This window comes from Synchiropus splendidus, chromosome 10 (assembly GCF_027744825.2).
Source record: "Synchiropus splendidus isolate RoL2022-P1 chromosome 10, RoL_Sspl_1.0, whole genome shotgun sequence".
NCBI lineage: Eukaryota > Metazoa > Chordata > Actinopteri > Syngnathiformes > Callionymidae > Synchiropus > Synchiropus splendidus.
This window is the reverse complement of record NC_071343.1, coordinates 11,516,418-11,538,859: the sequence shown is the minus strand read 5'-3', so window position 1 is coordinate 11,538,859 and position 22,442 is coordinate 11,516,418.

The following is a 22,442-nucleotide window of genomic DNA, read 5'->3' as shown; positions in this document are numbered from 1 at the left end:
GGTAATTGAATTTCCTTGAGAAATGTAAAGAACATCAGAAAAAGTAAATAAATATGTTAATAACAAAGATAAAACTGCAAATATAGACTTCAAAGTGTGATCGCAAGTTACGAAACAGGTTGTATATGTTTCATTTTAGATTTATTTTTATTGTAAAAAATGCCAGGTTTTCATTGCAAATATTATATCACTTAGAATAACAATTTTTTAATGAATTTTTAGGGCCAATCAAAAAAAAGGTTGATTAAAGCCAAACTTTTTTAAATGATTCATGCATGAAATGGCAAGAAAAGTAAAGGAAGTATTAGATTGTTCATGAGTTATGTTTAGCTTTGAATAGTGCTGATTAATAAATTAAAACATTTGTAAGTGATCAGTGTCACACAGGGCCACATCAATTGAGGTAAAGGGCCACCCTTCGCCCAGGTTTGGTTTAGATAGCAGTGTTTTTGCACTGTTGAATTTGTGGTATGAAAACCATCTGCTGTCTTACATTTAGTTGTGTTATTGAATTATTGTCATGTTGCTATGAACAATCTTGAATCAATAACCATAACCATTTAAAATCACTTATATATGGCAGACATGTCTGTACTTTATAAGCAGCTGTGGAAACGGAGACCTGAAAGGTGAAGAATGAGTTCAGCAAAACCATTTCCGCAGAAATCACAGAGTCTGTTTGTTTACAAATGAAACTATGGCAGTTCCAGCCGCCGCCAGCCAGGACGGGAGCAGGCTGATCGTCAAACACCCGTTTCTTACCGATATCTAAGGCGGGCGATAATGATGTCTGAATGTCAAAAACGCGTGCATGTTGGCATAATGAGAGGAAAGCGTGCGCACGGCATGTCGTGTGTCTGCTCGGGAGAAACGAAGGCACTTGAGCCGAGTAAAAAAAACGTGTTGATTTGTTGCACAAGGTGTTGGAACAAAACAAGGCAACAAAGGTTCCCCGGCTGTTGTATGTGGGGTGGATGTACTCATTATGGTCTGTAATGAAGGGCCCTGCTTACCGCTGTGCATCTACTCAGAGCCGACCTGCACACACACACACACACGTGCGCGCACACGTACACGGGCCAGGCCTCTGCCGGGCTGTCAAGTCCAAAAATAATTAGCCATCAAAATGAGATTCCCTGTTTTTTCAGTCCCCTTGTTCGTTTTATTCATGTGCTGGAACTCGGGAGACTGGCTAATGCAGTTAACGCGCTCTCATCATGAATTTTCATTACACCATTACACGGGTGCGTTACAAGAGCCGCGACTACAGGGAGGCCATCAACGCGCACGCTGACAAAAACACACACACACACACATTCATTCATATGCATGTACACACAGATTCCACGGCTCTGGTTCATGTGGGTTTATATATATATATATATATATATATATATTTATATATATATATATACACACAGAAAACACAATCACAGGTGTAAACGGAGACGTTTGGACTTATCAGGCCTTTTATACTTGTTATTATGGGGTAATTAAGCATGGGGTTTTTAGTCTGACTCATTTAATCGTAGACAAAGTGGACCAAAGTGGAGGTCGGCCGCAGGCTAAAAAACAATCTTAATGTTGTTTGTCTCTCAAAAAACATGACAATTACACTGAGCAGGCTCTTGAATGAATAATGCATTAGCGAACAGGCTTTCCTCTACTTTTACACTAATGCCTAATAGGATACTTGCCTCTCTATATGGGCTGTTTTGCTCGCCGTCTCGTGGTTTTAACAATATTTATCACGGCTGGATTCAGTCGTTGCAGCTCAGTGCGCATTTTTGCGGTTTAATTCAAATGAATCTCGTGTATGGTTCCTGCTATTGAGAGGCACTGTGCAGAGACAAAACAGGTCGCTGTAAAGGTAAAGTATTGCAGTTCAGTTTCAATCCAGTAGTTGGTCAAATTCACCATATTTAACAACTATCCTTTGAGGTTTTTCCATCAGGGTGAGCCACAGCAAACCTCCACCACCTTCATCACTGTTGCTCATCTTCCCCTGCTACCTCGCAAACATGTTCACATGGAGATGAGAACATGACAGACAAGGAGAACAGTCTCCTGGTGTCCAAACCATCAGACGCTGCCTCCCCAACAACACACGTTTCACGTACAACTGACGATGTTATTTGACGTTTAAGGTGCTTCTACTCGGTACATAGTGCACTGCAGGGTATGACCAATCAGGTCAGAGGCTTCAGTGGCTGCATCAATAGGCTTGGTAGATTCTACAGTATGGGTATGTATGTATGTTCCTTTGACATAACACAGTACATGAACAGAAATATCTCAAGAAGCGCAAAAAAAAGTCATCAATGTACAATAGAAGTGACATTTTTCGGCAAGTAAGCTTAAATGTATGTGGTAAAATAGCTGCCTACAACTCATTTTTTCACGACTCTACAACCGTCTAATGTTGTACTTCTTGAATCCATTTGTTCAGCTCATTCCTAAAGTGGTAATACAGACACGTCATGTAAATCCTTCTCTGTACTTCCTGTATTTACATCAATGAACAATACAGAGTAGTCAAGACCAAGACCTTGACTTGCAGGGCCCGAGACCAAGTTTAGAATAAGACCGAAGAGTGGGGACAAAGACCAAGACCAAAACAGAATGCAGAATAACAAACCATTCTATTAGTTGTATGGATATACACATGTATTTCTTACTGCAAAAGATTTTTTTCCCCAAGTCAAATCAAGAACTGTAATGGTGTCACTGAAATGAATTCTTGAAGTTCGAAATTGTGGAATCTCCCCACTTTTGTTGAATTTCCACACTGTGGGACTAATAAAGCCATGTAATCTAAAACTCATACTTTGTACTTGTGGATTCAGTTTGGTCTTGACTTGGTTTCGAGGCCTCAGAGTCTTGGTCTTGGACTTGGTCTCTGTATGCTGTGGTCTCTGTTTCAGCACTAGCATGTGTGATGTCATCGACAGGCCGCTTTTTGGACATATATTCCTGGCATAAATAGACAGTGCCAGATGACACAGTCTAGCAAAGTACATCTCTTACATCTTACATCTTCACCCTTACTAGACTTCTTTATTTATCTATTTGCTTGGTTCATTTCATGACACTGAAGTAGAGGTGCAAGCAAAGAGCTGTTGAAGTAAAAATGTGAAGCTGAGTCTCGAGAGAAAGAGATGAGAATCTCAGATTTAGTTGGGGATCTCATGTTAAGCTCATGGCCTGGGGTCCAAGTCCAACCCACCAAGTCATTTTGAATGGCCCGTGGTGGGAGCTTTAAAAAGATAAAGTCGGCTAAGAGTGAAATTCAGTATTTAATTTACAGTGCACCGCACTACATCTCCACTGATGTTGATATTGTGACAAAACAGAGATTACAGTGCTTGAGTTTTTCCATTTGACAGGGTGTTTATTCTTTTAGCAAGGAAGACTCTTAAATTCATCTGAAAACATAACTAAAAAATATAACTAAATGCAGATGGAAGGGCATGAAATGAAAGAAGGGAAAGCGCAAGTGTGTTGGAATGGTGGTGAACTTTAGTTTCCTCTGAAAGAAAAGACAATACAAGTAACATCCGACTTACGACCGGAATCGGTTCCAACCAACCAGTCGTAAGTCAGATTGGACATAAGTCAAATGCCATTCAAAATACCCAACGCGAGGGTTATAGGTGCCACTGTAGTGGTAGATGGCTGTGTGAGAGTGAGATGCTGGGAGACTGTGCTGCCGTAACTGTTGTATGCGTTGCCGGGCTGCTACGTGCTTGAATAAAAAAGATAAGCATCTGCTGACTGTTACGTTACGTTAAGTACGGGTGGATGCAAGTCGACCAGGTCGTAAGTTGGACTTTTAAATGTACTTTTTTTGACCCACGATTTCGAGTGTCTTCAATTTCTGCCCCCCAGCGTGAGTTTGACACACCTGAGACGAATAACGAAATTACTTGCATCACAGGAATTCAAAGTTGAACTCTCTTGCTAGACCTGTCTGATCGACTGATACTCAGTCTGGTGTCTCAACAAGATTCCCCGGGCACCAAAAAACTGACTTCTGATTCGGCATGAGTTGTCTGCGCTCCCTGAGCTCAGATCTCCGTAAATCTCAGCGTCAGATGTCCCACACTTGCTTCATTCCCGTCACCAAAATAGATCCTGCCGGAGTCTCAAAGGCCTCATGTCGGGATTCAAAGACAGGAAATGGGCTTTCTATCTTCTGTCCTCTGAAAAGGCACTTCATACGCAGCTGACCAGAGATTTCCTACCTTAGATAATCAGAAGCACCTGCGTGCCCGAAATGACTGCGCGCAATCAACCCCGGGGGAGCGGCGAGGCGGCTGAATCCTTCCTGTCCATGCTCCAGTGCAACGAAACTCAGCCCAGGATCCCCCAAATCACAATCTCCCAGGATTAGACGGGGCATGGAAGGGAAGCGGCGCATCCGGACGGCATTTATTGCCTTATGATTGCCCTTCTCCTCACCACATTAACCTCCTGATTACTTGAATAGACATTATGAGAGGCTTCCTCTGGAAGCAAAGAAACACAACAATTATGCCAACTGGATCATGCAGAGACACAAAAAGAGTGAGCGCAGATGAAACGAAATGGAAGGGAGAGAGAGAGCGAGGAGGGGGACAGAGGGTTCGATTGTCCATTAGGCTGCAATTGTGCAATTTCATTCCTGTTGCTGCACAATGAGGAATGAGATTAAGCTCAATTTGGACCTGTTCAAGAGATCTCCTCACCTCTGTCTGAGGTGCACCACACACACACACACACACACACTCGCCGAGCCCCCTCACCCTGTCAGCACCCCTCAAGGGAAATCAGGCGTCTGGAGACAGGTCAGCCCTGGCCCATGTATATATTCATGGGCTTAATCTGGCATCATTTCTCTCTGCTGCCAGAGAAAGAAATGTATTTAATTTACACAATCCCCATTTGGCCTGCTCAACACGGAGGGATACATAGGGAAAGTAGGCAAGTGGGCTCAGAGTCCCTCCAGCCTCCAACTAGTGCATGTGTGTGTCCAGTTTCTGCGCTTCTACACAGAATCCATTACAGTTGCATGATATGGGCCGCGAACCAATCGCAGCGAATCAACATAAATTAATAATTGTTTTTACATTTGAAAGTTGCTGGTTCCAGCAGTCCAGCTTTTATTTTGTCCCAGGTCGCTGCTGTAGTCCCGGCCGCGGATTCTTCATGGGGATCACATTGTTTTTAATGAGGAATCGACATTCAAGTATTCCTCACGGGAACATACATTGTATTTCTATATTGTATGGTATGTTGTTTACTTGTTTCATCAAGTGCAAAGTGGCAAGGAATCAGGTCAATGTTGGTACAGGCGGACACAGAGGCAGACTAATATACGTCACCCATCTTTGTAAACCGCCGCCGGTACCGTCATTTGACCCTGAAAAGGCACCATCCTTCCCATCCATGTCATGTTAACATGGACCGTTTTTGGTGCTTTACTTATTGGAGACTTTCAGCATGTTTCACACGTTAATAGTGAGTACTTCAGCGTTGTGAGCATTTTTACCATTTATGTCTGTCTGTCTGAACATTAGCTCTTGACTAATAGCATGGCAAATATGATTGTTCATTGTGCATTAGCACTGGCGCTATGCTAGTATAGCAAATATTATCACATTCTTACAACATCAGAACGTCCGATACATTAGCATTGAAGCTCTATTAGCATGTCAGATAAGAGCACTACAGCTACATCATCACTTTAGCAACATTAGCTTAGCTGAAGAGCACTTAAAAACTTACCCGTAACAGCACTTCATGCAATTGAGCTGTTAGTAACATTCAAGTATTGTCCCTAGAATTTGGGGGCTGTGAATAAATGTAAGCATGCTGAGTTCTGGATGTGTATTGTTAACGCCTACACACACACACACACACACACACACACACACACGCGTCTCAGTGTTTTCCGGAGTGGTACAGTAGGCTGTGGCAGCTGTGCGAGTGGGTTTGAACGGGAGGATGGGAGTCGTACCCGGCAGATGCTGTGTGTGTATTAAACAAATGAATTATTAAAAGATGCTTGACAGATGAAAAGTGGGTCCTGAGGCTAGAAAGGAAAATGTTTATTCTTCTGCCACAGACTCTCGTACACTTAGCTTCTGCTCTCAAATCATCCAGCGGCTCAATGAAGAGAGCGAGCGCTTTTTGTGCGATCCGAATCACAGTCATCGCTTCAAATGGCCGTTTGGGCTGAAGCTTTTCAAATGTGTGTACAGTGATTTTTGAATTTCTACTGATCACTGAACTGATTCTCACATAATAAAGGCATATTTTGTAATAGAACACAAACTCACGCCAAACCATCAGACAGACTGACCAATCCGAGAATTGACGTGGATGGATTCACTCCCTCGGTGAGCTCTCATCGCAACTTCACTTGATATATCTTGGAATACGTTGTACCTTATGTGACCAGGAGCGTTTGGGTTTTCCCTGCAAGAATACGCCTATTCTACTCTGATCCATGTCAACACTTTGGCTTCTCTATTCTGCATCTAAGATGCTTATCTCCTCATCCTCTTAATTGCAACCCTTATGAGATGATTAGATCTCGTAAGAAAATCTTGATGTCTGCTGTGAAATTGTCTTTATAGTCAGTTCTGGAAATCGTTGGGGTTGACAATTGCAAGGGTAAAACATGTTCAATATTTCTGAGAGCAGATCACTCCCGATGTGAACTGTGAGGTGGAACGAAATGTAGCCAATCAGGAAGCAGAAAACAAAGAAGAAGGAAGCAAAGGGCGTAGTTTTGACATTTTATTGAATAAATGACAATAACAATGCTGGCTTTTCATCATGAGGAACAACTTTCGTCCGCTCTTTCAGTTGTCCAGGCACTAACCAATAAACCATACTTCCAAATTCAATTTCAGGTGCAACATCTCAGCATTGGCCCTTGCAAATAGAGTCCGAAAACTGTCGATACTGCCGCCATATTTCCACCAACACTTCGGTGAGTCACTTGAAAAGAGACCTAGAACCACACGCCGATTTGCATTCAGACAGATTTAATGGGAGAAGACCCAACGGTGGTCTCAGCATCTCTAGTTAGAATATCATTCATCTGATCTACTCATGAGACAAAACCTTAAATTTGTGGATAATAGTGCGCGGCGTGTCCAAACTCAATTACTGCTCAGTCCAATTGAAAACCGTGACCATTAGTGAAGGGAAGGAAAGCGTCGGCCTCTCCACAAAAGTTACCATTGTTTATGTGGATAATCCTTCCTGACATCCCATTATTGTTTCCCAAATCAAAGCCGTATATTATGCGGAATTTGTCATCTCTTGGTGAAGCCTGGGTCCACACCATCTCCCTATGGTATAAAACACAGCTTGTTTTTCTCTGTCTTCCACATATTGTTCTTTTTTTTTGTCCAGTTTCTCCTCTAATTAAGGACGGTGGACATGTTTCCTCAGCCACGTCGGGGTCCGTATGCCAATCATTCCGGTCCGGCTTTTGAATGTGCCCTAACGATGGGAGCAGATCAGTCAGGCGTGTGATGTGCGGCGGATGAGACCAAGGTGTTTGTGTGAGAGCGGAAGACTCACTTTAACAGTCCGACAGCACCGGTTTAGTCGTTGTTCCGAATGTGATCGAGGGGTCAGCTGTGACCTTGAGGTCGCCGGCCCGTACTCCCATGATTAGAGGGTCACTTGCTGGGACGCGCTGCTCATCTTACGCCCGCACGCTCTGGCTCGCCATTCCCTCCTTTCATGACATCAGCAGTCACACGGCGGCCAGTGGGAAGCCCGCCGTTCCCCTGCCCCTCACCTTTAGGAGAGCACTAATGAGCCGTAGCTCTCTCCCGGCCTCTTGTCTTGATCTATACCCATCTGCTGCACTTCCACGGTCAATTTCAGAGTTGTTGCAGGATCACCCTGTCGAGCAGAGACACCCTACAGTTTCTGCTGCTGCACATCTCTAATGACTGGCATGCAGGAGACTGCAAAGTCTGCCTGTAAGCTCGGCCGACCGGGCCGCGTTCTTGTCCCTCAGATCTCCATAAAGCCGCGCAGTGGGAGGTAACCTCCGCACACTGTGATCTGAATAACTGGCTCATGTGCTCTCTGGTCTGTCCGCCAAATGATTCCAACAGGAGTGCTTTTTGATGCACTGCGTACCTACCTCATTGTGTGGAAGCTTTTTATTGTTCAGGGTTAAAACATCACTTGCAGTTAAGTAGTAATTAGTCACCGGGGACCGACTGTGGCAGCGTTACCATCCTCGAATTAGCTGAAGCAGCAACCCGTGAAAGCCGATAGCAAGGCAACGAAACTGAGTTTCCAAGGGTTTCAAGGGTCTGATGTCACTTGATTTCCAACAAAGTGACTATGGATCAGATTCTGTCAAACCTTCATACAAGAGCTTATAATTTCAAACACAATCCAAGTCGCAAGGTGAACAAAGTTCATATTTCCTTAACAAAGCATAAAGGAAATAAGCATCAGAATGCAATATCAGTTTCCCACTTAAATACTGAAGGCTAATTTCAGCAAAAACCCATGTTTGGTTCTTTAAAAAGACATTTCCACTCGTGAATGTAACTTTCAGCAACTCATATGTACAGTGTCCACAGAGCTCGAGGGCCGAAAGAGTGTTACACCTGGTCATGCTTTTCTCTTTATTATGTTGGCTTTAAAATCTAAACTGGGCTGGGTTTGTTGTTTGCTTTTCATTATTTGTTACATATACATTATCAACGAGGCACATTATATTAGTATTGTTAGTATTATTTTGACAGGTGTTTCACATCTACCTGTAAATACAGAAAAAAAAAGATTTTGGGGAATTAATTGTGATGGTTATCGGGAATTTATCTTGAAAACAAAAAGTGAGCGTAGATTTACCATCACACATTAAAGCTCCAAAACTATATTAAAATATCAGAGATTGGGACTCGAGTCTGCGAATTGGACTCAAGTCACACTTACGGATCCAGATACGGACCGAGCCTTCTGTACATGTGCCGCGTTCATTTCGTCCATATTTCTGCAGGTTTCCACAAAGGTCACGGATACAGACCAAAACTGTGGGGGAAGTCTTGCGGTGACACACTAAGAAGACATAACAATGGCGGTAGTTCTCTGTCCCCCAGTCACGATATATTTAACAGCCTCAACGACCACTGCCTCCTGCAACACTGCCTCCATTTAGTCTTTTGTGCCAGGGGTACATTGTCAGTACTTCTTCCACAGTCGCCATGTTGGTTTTGGAGTTTGTTGTTGTCATAAACTTTTGACTCTAGGCTGCTCCCCCTGGTGGATATTTTGGTGAACAACAATCCCCATACAAATAATGCATGGAAGCATGTGATCAGTGACAGTAACACCATTTCAAACAGATGGTTACAAATTTCTACGTAAAGGGAGCCAAAAATGGGACTTAAGTTGCACCTATCAGTGACTGAGACTTGACTTGAACTCGAGGGCAAAAGACCCGAGACTGGACACAGACTCGCGATTTGTGGCTCAGGCATAAAGATTGTATTGTAAACATTGTATGTTTCTTATCTCCTGCCCACCAAACACTGTGTGGGATGGACCTTTCACCGCACAAATCTGGCATTTTCAGTCGCCGTGTCAGACACCAGACAGCTTATCGGCAACTCTTTTCAAACAATGATGTCACTAACCCAGAGAGTCACCTCATTACAACAATAACGTCAGACTATATAGTGCAGCTCTGTACAGCTGTACCTGTTGGAATTAGTGGAATATCTACAAGGTTGAATCCAGGTAGGGCCAACTCTGAGTTAGGAGTGAACCTGAGTTTGTGAGTTTCCGCTACGCTTCCGTATGTTCAAGTTTCCTTCAGATTGTGTGTTGAGGATTGTAGAGTTTCCGTTATACCATAGCCATAAAGCTAGAAAAAAACACCACATAAATATACTAAATAGTGTACATTGCATAACCAAACTTTAAAGCTAGTGGGGATTTGTTTTACTCATTTTCAACATGGTTTTGGGAGGTTCACAGTCATATAAATTGTCACACAAGGAATTTCCAGTGTAAAAGAGGAGATTGAAAAAAACATTCATTCAATACTTGAACACAATATTCATGGACCTCACCCAAACTCTTGTAACACTGGAATAAGGCACTTGCTTCTGCTTGCTGGAATTAGCAGGAGAAGCAAGAGCAAGAGAAAGTGAGTTTACCATAGTTCTTGAAGCATTTGCTGACAAACATGGATGAAGATCGGTGAAGGTCGATGAAGTAGCAGCAGACAAGGGGTGCGACAGCGATGGGATCCAGACTGGCACCATGACCCCAGCCTTAGGTCCGCAGGTTCCAGCGTTAACAGACGTACCGTAGATGAAGGAGCGTCTCTCCAGGGATGGTGCCACACAAGAGATTTGTGTTTAGAAGGATTAAAACTTGCTGCAGGGAATCACAATGTTCAACAAAACCAAAGTTTCTTCTCCTTAAAGAACAAATCATTAGTAAGTCCCGAAACAAAGTCGTGATTGTACCGGTTTTATCTGACGTTGTTATGTTTTGCAAGCTGTTGTTTTTCGTGTTTTTTTTTTTCCGCGTTGTTCCGCCGAGAACAGGCCGAGCCGCTCCCCTCTCACATCAGCTTGTGTTGTCGATTCGCTTTGTCGCAACAGAAGGAGCGGCGAGGGTTTTGAACCCCAACCGCAGTTAAAAGACAGAGTAGTCACAGTCGCGTGTGACTTTGAAAACTCAAATCTTTTTTTTTTCATTCTGAAGGGTGCGAGACACCAGCGAGACAGGGAGCAAAACTCTCTTTTTTTTCCCACAGTTTTGTTTTCCTGTTAATAATCAAAAGACGATGCTCGCCGTATTTGTCCCTAATCAGCATGGAGCTGCTTTGGTGGATTCCAGAGGTGTGAACTGTTTTCCCCTGTTTCGTGTCTGACAACCCACTTTGATTCTGGTACTGTAAACCTTCTCCCACATGAGAACTGAAGGGTTCCATTTTAAACTTATATGTGCATTACTTTCCATTGGTAAAGACAATTATTCGTCAGCTGTATGATGACTTTATCCATCTGATGAATGATGACTTCAGATACAGTTCAAACCACCCCAGGTAGACAGGAATATAAATATATGAATATTCCAATATGTAATAAAAGTAAAGCAACATTACATGACGCGGGGAGGTGTATGTCACACAAAATGTAATTATAGTGTATAAGAGGAGATAAACATTCAATTCAGTTCAAATTAAAATTCGTACTATTTTCATAATGGCTTCAACTCTTGACCATAATACGATCCTAAATGCACTGCAACACTTCCTCGATTTTGAGGTCATTATTTGGGCCACTTTTGTGTTGATGAAATATTCCTTTATGTTAAATTTAGACCAACAAAATGTGTGATTAATTTGCCTTTAATCATGGGTTAACTCATTTTAAGTGTGATTAATTGAGACTGAAAATTTTAATATATTGACAGCACTAATATTTTTTGTGGTTGTTGTTGCCTTAATAGTTTTGTTGCAGACTGATATTCTATTTTTTTTTTTTTATAATTTCTTCGTGCATTTTTTTTTATTTTCACTTGCAATGGCAACATTTTTTTTGCATTGAATAAAGGTCCCATTTTTGCTGTTTCTAAAAAATATTTTTAATAAACTAAGCGCCCAATCATGTGCTGACTTCACCTTTCACTGGGGTTTTTGAAGTCTAAACCTCGACCTGGCCTCCTTTGTAATGGTTGGTCAGCTCAGTTTATGTGAGTGTGTGTGAACAAAGTAAGCTTTCCATTTAAAAAAAAACAAATAAATTGACAATAATTTAAAGATTTTTCATTTTAGATTATTTTTGGATTTCATATTTCTTTCATTATTAGTAGAATTAATTATGATGATGGCCACGATTTGTGACGATTTAGTTTGAGTTTCAGCTACTGAACTGCTTTAAATAATATGGTCCATTTTATTGAAGCAAAAATCACCCGTAACAATAGGAATGAAGTTAGCATTGTTGCTAATCTGACTCTGCTTACATCTATTTCCTTCTTTGTTCTCATTTCTCCCTTTTGTTTTCCGGAATTATTGCTTCAGTACAATGTAGGAAGTCAACTATAGCTCCCTCCAAAGGAGTTTACACTGGACTGAATGAATAAAATATACGATTTCATCATCATTTTTGGATGAAGCGCTGGCAGGTGTGAGTGGGAGCGTAACTGATGTAATCAGGATATCAGGATGAGCTCAAAGCAGCTGTTGTTTCGTCTTTATTTAAATCCGGTTCAAACGTGACTCATTTGGCAAATTTGTTTTATTAATAACCTGCTCGTCCTCCTTCCCCGGTGCCGTGTCACTGAAACAACGTGATAAATATAGAACAGTGGAACTGAAGGTGTCTCAGATCATTTCAACCAGGAGGGGAAAAGTACACTTCGTGAATGAAACCATGTCACGATAACCTGAATTCCTCGCCTCTTAACCGCTGTTTATTGTCGCCAATCTACAAGCCCGTTGTTGACACTTCACCTCATCACTAACCTCACACACGCCGCATAAAAACTCTGGTGGCATCCTCGCAAACTATGATGAGAATAAGAGACTTAATGTGTCAAATCATTTTCACACTGGTCACCATCCCAGTCGTCTTCCTTCAGTAGGACTTGACGCTGCTATGATTTTTTTTTATCAAACAAACCAGCATTACTTAGAAGTGACTGTACTTTGATGGTGTTCTGTAGTTCCATATGGACCTATGCTTTTATTTTGAAAAAACGCCCATGAGAGCACACCACCTTCACCAGGAACAGATAAACTTAAACTCAAATGCATTCAGAAAGACAGTGACTGTATAGTATTGAGTGTTAAAAGGAATCGGAATTTCTTTTTTTTATTGCATATGTCGGATGACGAAATCTGACGTAGCAATGACCACACAAACGTTGTAGTTTTGGTTAAACAGATCGGCAGTTCTCTCAGCGGATTTGTCATTATACCATATGATATTCCTCTTTCAGGTGAAGTAAAGAGGTGGCTGGCATTTACTTTTAAATGGACTTTTCCATTTTTTTACGAAGTTCAAGGGGCACTTTAACTTTCCAGAGTACGTTTGTGTCTATTTTTACTCTAATAAAAGTTTAGATTACTTCTTCCACCTTGGAGCAAAACGCATGACGGTGCAATGTGGAACTATTGTACTGTACATGATGAACAGATCATGTAGAATTTGGAGTAGTGGTTCTGGCTGTGTGGAATATAATGGTTTTGATAGCCTGAGAAAAAAAGGTTAGAATTTAAGTTTCACTGAAAGATATGTTTCAATTGAAGCTGCTTGAAGTCTAGATTTACTCATAATAAGACAAGACAAAACAGTAAAGAATAAATAAATAAATAAAAAGTCAGTGTAGGTCGTCCCACTTTATCTAGCCAGACACATTGTTGCCTGGGTCCAAAGCATCAGAATCACCTCTGCCAAGGTCATGTTTTTGTGTTGAAAGTAATGGACGGATTTGGATGAACTTTTCAGGATTTATGTGAAATGAGTCAAGGAACAGATGAGTCCATTTTGAGAGTGATCCAGATATGGATCCAGGATTTTTTTAAAGGATTCTTTTATATTGGGATATTGGAGCTGCTTGGCGGAGGTCTACGTTGATGGCCTTCTTAGTACTGGCATGCATAAAAGAGGGAGCAGCGACACCTAGATTTTTAGTAGTGGGACTTCATCTGTAAATGTAAACTTTTTTTTGGTTGGTAGTTTTTTTTCTGAGGGATTTGTTGAGGACTGTAACAAATGACTGCTGGGATTGTACGAAACAGGGTAAAGCGAAGACTGCAAGCTTCTCCGCTCCTCCAGTCCAAAAAGCGCTGCTCACATTTTTCATTTCCAGCCGGGTTGAAAAGATCAGGTAATTGAAAAAGAGACAATCCAGCGGCCGCTGCTCCACAGCTGCCAATGAAAAGCTTCAGAGATATTAGAGTATTACACTTTGGGCCCTCGTCTTTTTATTTCTCCGCTAGCGGGCCCTATGGAAAATGGCTTTATAATGACAACACCTGAAAAAGTGCTCCCAGTCATGCATCATTGTCAGTGCTGGAGATGAAACCACAATGTTCCTCCGTGTCAAAGGCGAGACGTGGTGCTCGGGAGTGCAGCGATTTAAATCTCCCCGCGCCAATAATCACGACTTTTGAAGCTTTAATTTTTCCCTGACCGCTTTCTGATGTGCTCTCATCAAAAGTTGAAGTCCTGCAGAGCAGATCCCCACTGAAATCTACACTTTATGTGATAATGAATAACTCAAGGAGCATTAATGAAACTATTATTTGATGTGAAAACTCTAAAGGCAGCGGCAGAGCTGAGATGAGAGGACCTCAGAAGTGGATCATTTTGGATGGAGCTGCTTATCATGTTTGTGATGTCTTGTTTACCACTCATGAAGGTTAAATGCAAATGTAAACAAATTCAATTACAGCCGCCCGCATGCCTCAACACGGCACAAGAATCCCTCATATTTTAAACCCATCTCATTTTCCCCAACTGCCCGCCAAACCCTCCAAGTGGGATTTGTCTAAGATTAATAGTTTTATGATTTATAGGCTGGCGGTGTGTGAGCGCCGCCGCACCTCCAAAACAGCCAGATATACAATTATCCGCTGCTCCTGCCCTATATGAATGCCATTTCCCCGGCATCCCTCCTTAAAAGAGACGTGAGCCATTTGTCTCCCGAGCTGCCTTCTCACCCGGCCCAGTAATAAGCCATCTGCTGGATCTGAACATGAAAGATTAAAATGATATACAGTATGAAAGCTCTCTATTCAGTTGCTAATGTCCAAGATTCGGGGATGCAGAGGCCAAAGCTGTCATCTCTCTCAGGAAGAGGTAATTATCACTTTTCCTCCGAGGGGCGGCCGCTGCCTCCGCCTCGCGTCCACCAGGGCCCCTGTGCAGGCTGCCACCGGCCAAACCTCATTTAGATGGCCAGAACAATGGCCGACCAAATGCCCGGCTAATCCCTGCGATCCTTTGTATTCATTTGAGGGCCGGTCTGTATGGGCCTAAGGAGAGGGCCCCGCTGCTCTAGTGCGTGTGTTTGTGTGTGTGTGAGGGGAAGGAGGTCAACTTCAAGCCTACTGTGCTACAGGCAAGTCGGGTCATTATTTCCCCAACCGTCATCAAGTCGCCGTCACAGCGAGCGTGTGTGTTAGAACATGCGTGTGAGCGTTTGCGAGGTGCGAGGTGTAAATAAATGGCCCAATTAAAGGGACAAAACATCGGGCACGCGATCCACATCCGAAGGGAGAAAGTTGAGTTAGACACCAGCGGAAGGAAAGATGGGAGGAACGCTGAGGAGCAGCAACAAGCGGCAAGTGGATCTGGAGCAGTATTTCCAAAACATCTGGATTCGTAACATCAAATTCGTCTTTAATATAAACCTGAAAACTTTCAAAATCATTGGAAATGACCAGCTCCAGGTCACCTTTTTAATCCATGAGGATCAACTCAACAGTGTGAAGAAAAGACTGATCAGATAGTTTTATCTATGGATTATTAAAACCAACGATTCATTGCGGTAATTACACAGTCATAAATGTGCCATACACTCACGACTCATCCCAGACAGTGTTTTTGGAAAGCTGCTGTGATCAACTTTGCCGCGACTGGATCCGACATTTACGTTCTCAGCCCCTCGGGGTGATATCTGGCTTCTCTACAGTCTATAGATCAGACTGCTGCCTGGGAGAGGGTGATCCTGACTGTCTTTGCTTCCTGCATCAAACATTTACCTGCCTGTCTCGCTGACACTCGCCTCTGCACGACTTTATTACCCTCCTGCTCTTCTGTGTCGGCATCCTTCTTCTCCAAATCTCCAATTTTTATCATTGCTTCCATTCATTTCCATTTATTAACTTTATGAGTAGTCTGTACCAGCTGCAATGGTCGAGAGGTGAGGGACAACCTGGGCAGGTCACCAGTCCATCACTGGATACACCTGTCTAGAAACAACCCTTTCACACTTTCACTGACATATATGGGCAGTTCAGCGTAACTATTTAACCCTTTCAAACCCATCACAACATGTAAACATCTGTGTTGATCTTTGCTGATATTAAAGTCACTATAAATGACTACAATTTTGTTTGTTTGAGAATGTATTCTAAGACTATGTCTCCTATATCAAGCTGACAAAGGTCCAAATCCACATTTTATACCTTACCTATAATTGTCTCAGATAAAAATTAAATACTAACTTAAAGCCCACTAGATGTTGGTATCATCACCCATTTCAACCTTTTTGAAATGCTGAGGTGCAGCAGTTCTGAAAGAATCTTTAAAGATGGATAAGAATCTTTAAAACACTGGTGTCTAAACCAAGGCCTGGGGCCCAAATCTGGCCCGCCAAGGAATTTTATGTGGCCTGCAAAAATCTGTCGTAGGCTTCTCTAAATACTAATATGCGGAGGGGTTCGCCACAAACTGGATCACCCGGTTTCACATCATATCATGATACCATGCAGGCCAATATGGTTTTCTTGTTTGTTTGTTGTTGTTTGTTTGTTTGTTTGAGAAGGGTTTTGTTGAAAATGAATGGATGCATCAAGGAGAAGTGAAAATGTTTTTACACAATCCACAAAGAAGCTTTAAAGGCACAAATAAATATAAATATATATTTGTGGACTGTGTTTAAAATGTTGCCGTTTGACCACTGATTTTGAAGAGAGGAAACTTGAACGCTACTTGATGGACATTACTTGTTGTTAATTCAAAAAAATGTGTCGTTTGAGTGGGTTTAAACAAGTGTTGTACATAGCGATGAGGATAAAATGGGGTGTATACCCATAGTGAACTGGCAAGATTGAGCCGCAATGTTTCACACACTTCTCACCGTGATCTTTGCTGTTCCCTTCTGTGGCACATGCTTGCGTGAATGCCTCGCAGACGAGGACCACCCCGCTCACCGCTGTCTTGCTCTTTCTCCTGTCGTCACTTTCATCTGTTTCCAACTGTACCTACTCAGTGCTCAGGCATGTAAATGTTCCTGTCAGGCCTCCTGAGTGGATTAAAATGTTCTTCAATTACCTTCATCATTGACCTCATGAAGCTGGTTAACTGTGAAATCCCTGCCACAGAACTTGGACCCTGGCTCCGCTAAACAGCCGAGTCAGCAAACTCGCTTTTGTGTTCGACTTAAGAAAGGTGAAAATAAATAAAGGAGCACGATATAAAAATAGGTTAGGGCTAAAATAGTACAATGTGGAAGTTTCCCCTCTTTTTTTTTTTACAATTCTGGTGGAGATCAAAGGCTGGTTTCAGGTCTAATTAACCAAATGAATGCAGATCCCAGACCTTCTGGCTGCGGCTAAGGCCTTGGAGGGATCCTTCACTGAAAATCCACATCAGATTTAAATAATTAATATGACACCTTGAGCTCCGCAGAGAAAGAGGCGCTCCATGTTGGAGTTTAGAACAATGTCACTGCCAAGTGTAATGCTGTTTGTCTCCATGAAAATGAGCAGGGGGAAGAGCCACACCATTGTGCTGGCTTTGTGGCGGATCAGGGGACTGCTTTCGCCTTTGTCATGCTAACAGGAGCTTTATAAGAGGCTGCGGGTAAAGAAGGCCTGCGGCCGGAGCTCTGTCCCCGGCCCGGCTGGGCTCAAGCAAGCTGGGCCTTGCTCTGGGGACTCAGGACCGGGGTCATTTTATGGTTTTTAATCCTCTTAATCCCCATTAGAAGGGGCTTGGTGGAGACAAATCCGCTCCCAAAGGTCCTTAGGATTCAAACGCTGCGCTTGAGCAACTGTATCATTTGATAACAACAATGGTGAAGGATAGACGGAGAGAGGGAGAGACAGACGTGGACACACGGACGGAAAGAGGAAGAGAGATAGAAATCTACATCCCGATTGAGAGATATGGATTTTTAGCTTTGCCCTCTGGTTATTAGCTTCTCATCAAGATCAACTGTAAGAAAACACAAGAGGCAAAACCCGCTGGATCCATGACACAAACAAACAGCCCAGTCTGATCCGGATGCTAATAGCCCTCATGCTGGCCTGTGGTCCGTCAAGATCCCCCCACATGTTTTTTTTTTTTTGTCCTGATGGTGCGGAGATCCCCGGATAAGCCTTATTCAAATTAATACACTCCTGTTAACCTCATCTCAGACAAGCTCTCTTCATTATCACTCAATTAAAACTGCATATATGATCAGGCCCGGGTGGGATGGTTCCGTCTGTCTAAGCTTAGTGACCAAAGAGACCAGCCACGAGGGGCCATGCTGGGACATGAAAACACTGACAGCGCAGGACAAATGTCGGGTTTATAGAAGGCTAATTAAAAACAGAACTTTGACAGGGAAGGACTGTGGTTCAACATCAGCAGGTTGATGCTTTGTGAGGTCCAGTGTTACCCAAATCCAGGAAACCACTGGGGTCTAGTGCGTCCATAGGGTGACGACAGACTGTTACCTTTCTTATAAGGCAGCAATGCCAGCTTCCTGAGCTGTCAACCTCTGCTGTAGCAAAGCATCTTGAGAGAAAGCAAATATATATAGGCGGGACTGAAAACAAAAATAACATAAACAAGATAAAGTAGCAGTGGCATATACACGGGGAGTAAATGCCGAGTTTTGTCTGTGTCCAGCAGACGTTCTGATTCATGGTCATGCTTGAGAAGAACTAAAGCAGAGTCATAATAGTGTTGTGTCCCACACATCTGAGATCTTGTAAGGCTCTTCTCCAAATGACCTGTCATGTCATGAGTGAATTTTTGTTTGTTTAATACCCAGGATATTTTATCAGATTTCTTTTTATTTATTTCAAATTGTTCATATTAAAAATGCATATTTTTTACAAGAAATGGACAGCAACAGAAATGAAAACAGAATATTGTAGAAGTGAGAAGGGAAGCAGCAGTAGAAAGTGAAGAGCTTTAAAATTTGTAAATAATATTAGATACAATTGGCATATTTTAAAAAATGGAAATATTAGCACCGGATGTTTTTAGACGCATTTATTAGGACAAAACTGCCACCGACCTAATTAGTTGATTTGCATAAAGTCTGGTGCAGGTGCAGAATTGAGACTGACATGTTGCTGTTGTTTTGACTTAGTAATTCCACTCTCATATATAAGTTTGGTTGACCACCTCGACTTCCTGAGTTTGTTTGTTTTCTTCAAATTGTCAGCTTCCCATTAATATACCAAGAGTAGGGTGCAAAGTTGAGTAGCTTCAGTGTTGAACCTCGATGTGGAAGCAGGCTTATGCGTCTGTGTTCTGAATATAGCCTGCAGCCAAAGAGTGAGGAGCAGCAAGCGAAACAGCAACCACAAGTCTGGCCTGTCTGCAGAATGCCAGGACTGCTTAGTGGTTGGCAGCCTCCAACACACCAGGGGTACACTGCTGTCATAGCTGGAAAGACATGCTTGAGCTCCCAGATTCTCTGCAGATAGAGTTCGTAACATAAGAATTACAAGGGGGCTCATGTTTGCATTTTCCATGCTCCGCATCTGTAAATGTTGGAAGTCTTTAAATGAAGTTGAGCTGACGAAACTCATGCAAGTGCTGCTGTGTGTTGTTCAGTCTCCTCCTGCTCCACTGTCATGTAGTATTCACCATTTGAAATGAAAAGTCATGGCCCTGGAAAAAGGAGCAGAAATTGGGCCTTCATTTCTATACTGTCCATTGTTTAATCAGAAGGTGTTAATTTTAACTTTTTAGATGAGTTAATAACAAACCAGAGGCAGATGAGTAGCAAATGTCTCGGTTTTAGTTATATCCTCAATGCTGGAGCTTTGAGGATATAATCCAATAAATATTGACTTTAAAACTATCCAACCTCAGCCTTGCCAGCTCAGTCTACTGGTGAGAAATCCTAACAATCTGCAGGTGGTTAGACCCTGAAGATGAGTGTGAGGAAGACTAGTCTGCTTGGAAGTATTTTTTCAGCCTCTTAACCATTTGATAAAAATGTTTCACGCCGCGAGAATAACACCAAGTTGTGAAGGTGTAAGCGTGAGGAAGCAAGTGGAGCGCAGCCCACATGCTTGTAATTTCTCGGCTAGACTTCGGAGTTACAATTCAACACCCATACCAACAACGAAATACAGAAAAGAGAACCGAGGGTGTCACCGAACTGGGAGAGAAGCACGAACAAAACAGAGGAATAGATCTGAAAACAGAAAGCAAACAAGAATAGTATAGTCAGAGCTAAAACAAACAATAAAGGCTTATGGAAAAATACTCAGATAGAGTGCATTAGTATGAAAACAGAGCCAAAGAAAACGTGGAGGTCACAACACTCGCACAGTAGAACACAAATACAGCAGTCAGACATGCACATGGTGGAAGAAACAAAAGAAGAAATAGAAAGTGTGGCTATCGAACTAGCTCACAGACAATGCCAGAAAAAAATCTCAAGCACCAGGAAACAGATCTCAAGAGGAGAGAACCCAAAGAGGAGACCAGGCCAGCATGAGAGGAGAGGACAGCACTGAAACCAGCAGGCTTTCCTGCAGTTGCAAGCAGGTGAGGGGAGGCAAAATAGAAGTGGATCATGACAGTGTGACGGCAAGTACAACCCAATCAGGTCTTTTTCAAGAGGATAGTACTCGCACTTTCCTGAAATGATGAACGATTGAAGACGGCTTTCTTCTTTTTATACATCTTAAGTTTCTGACAGTGAATGGGAGTGGACTGTCTGGACCATGTGACAAAGATCTGTGGTCAGTGAGGTGTGCAGATCACTGTTGTGTCTGGCTTGGTTAACTTGTACCACCATCTTCCAACATGAATCGCCACTGAGGTGGATGGCCTATCTGACTGTTACTGTATGATGTTGTTGTGTCAGACACTATTTGCAAGTGGACTTTTGCGACCCTGAGTCACTCATGTTGACGAATTGGTGTTCAGTTGAGGCATGTGCGGCGCCTTCGAGGGTCACATCGAAGAAAGACAGAGGTGGGGGTTCAGGTTAAGCCAAGGTTCACTTCAGCATCAGCATTAGATGCATCAGTCCAATTGCAAATAGTAGCAATTTGACGGCCCTGGAGGGGCCAAGTGTTGGACCCAGAGAAGCAGGACTTGTCACGAGCACTGCCATTGGTTGTGCTCTCCAATCGTACCGTGTCAGGTCATTTCTTAAACTTTTGAACTTTATGCTGTGGACGTTCTCGCCCCACATCCATTTGACAGACGTTGAAAAAGTCATAAGGAAAACTGTAGCCGAACTCCATGGAGATGCTGTAAGCTGATGTGTTCATGCAGAAGCTTGAAGAGACTGTAAACAGGCTGTTGGGACCCACTAAAGCCTTGTTAGAGAACGTTAAGCTTTTCAAGATGGCTGTCGGACATGTTCACGGTGAATAATAAGAGTTTGGTTTTGGTTGTTCAGACAGGCTCCTTGCAGTCGTGCTGCTCAGGTCTGTTTCTGTGCAATAACTGGAACTTTATGAACTTATTCTGGCCGATTTATGTAGGCGTTTGTACGTCTTTTTTGATGCATGAAACAAGAATCTGTCTTCTAAGTCCAAGAAAATGGAAAGTATCATCAAGCTTCCAATCTTCTGGCACCCACGGGTAATATCCACGGAGGTGTCAACCACAGTGGCTGATAAAAAGCTTGTGTCTGGGGATTTGAAGACCTCTGACCAGTAATCGTCTGTCCGAACGTAAACGCCAGTGTTGGATGCCGCAGGTTGGATTTCTTTGTCAGGCTCTAAGTCCAACCTCTACATTCTTTGATCATGGCTCTGCTCACATTTCTAGAGCCTTTGAGAAAGACAAACATGGGCACGAAAATGTGTAATGAGCGCAGCACACTTGTTTGTTTCTCCTCGCGAGTTCATTTCAAACGTTTGGTTCTCACTCGCAGTGCTGCTGTGAGCGAGAGCAGTGCTTGTTGATGTGTGCGTGTGTGTGGATCTGTGTGTGTTTGCGTGCGTGTTGACAGCCTTTGAGCCAGTTCTCGCCTCCACTCTAAACGCTTAGGGCACAAAGCAGCCTTCCCCCCTCTGCTCCGGAGCACAGGCCCTGCTCTCGCTGTCTGACAGGAGCTGAAGGTAAGCGCCAAAGACATCCTGACACACGCACGTAAAAGCACTTTTGATGCGGGGAAAATGGACCGCTTTGCAGTGTACAAACAACAGCAAAATGTCAACACAACCCGGCGAGTCCGACGGGAGGCAACAACACAAGCCAGGTTCAGACAATATTACAGCAAAGGAAACATCAGCGTCAACCGCCAAAGGCCCTTTCGCTTGTCTGCCTCAATATTCACATTGTTTTGACTTAATTCACTCATCTTCCAGTCACTGCACCTGTCTCTCAATCAAACGTGGTTCAGAAACGGTGACGACGCGGTAGATAGCGACTGGTTGTCATAGCTGTGAGTCACCACATGCCACTTCGGTTATATTGACCCTGAGAGTTGGACACTGCATCAGCTGGGGACAAAACTGAACAGCATTT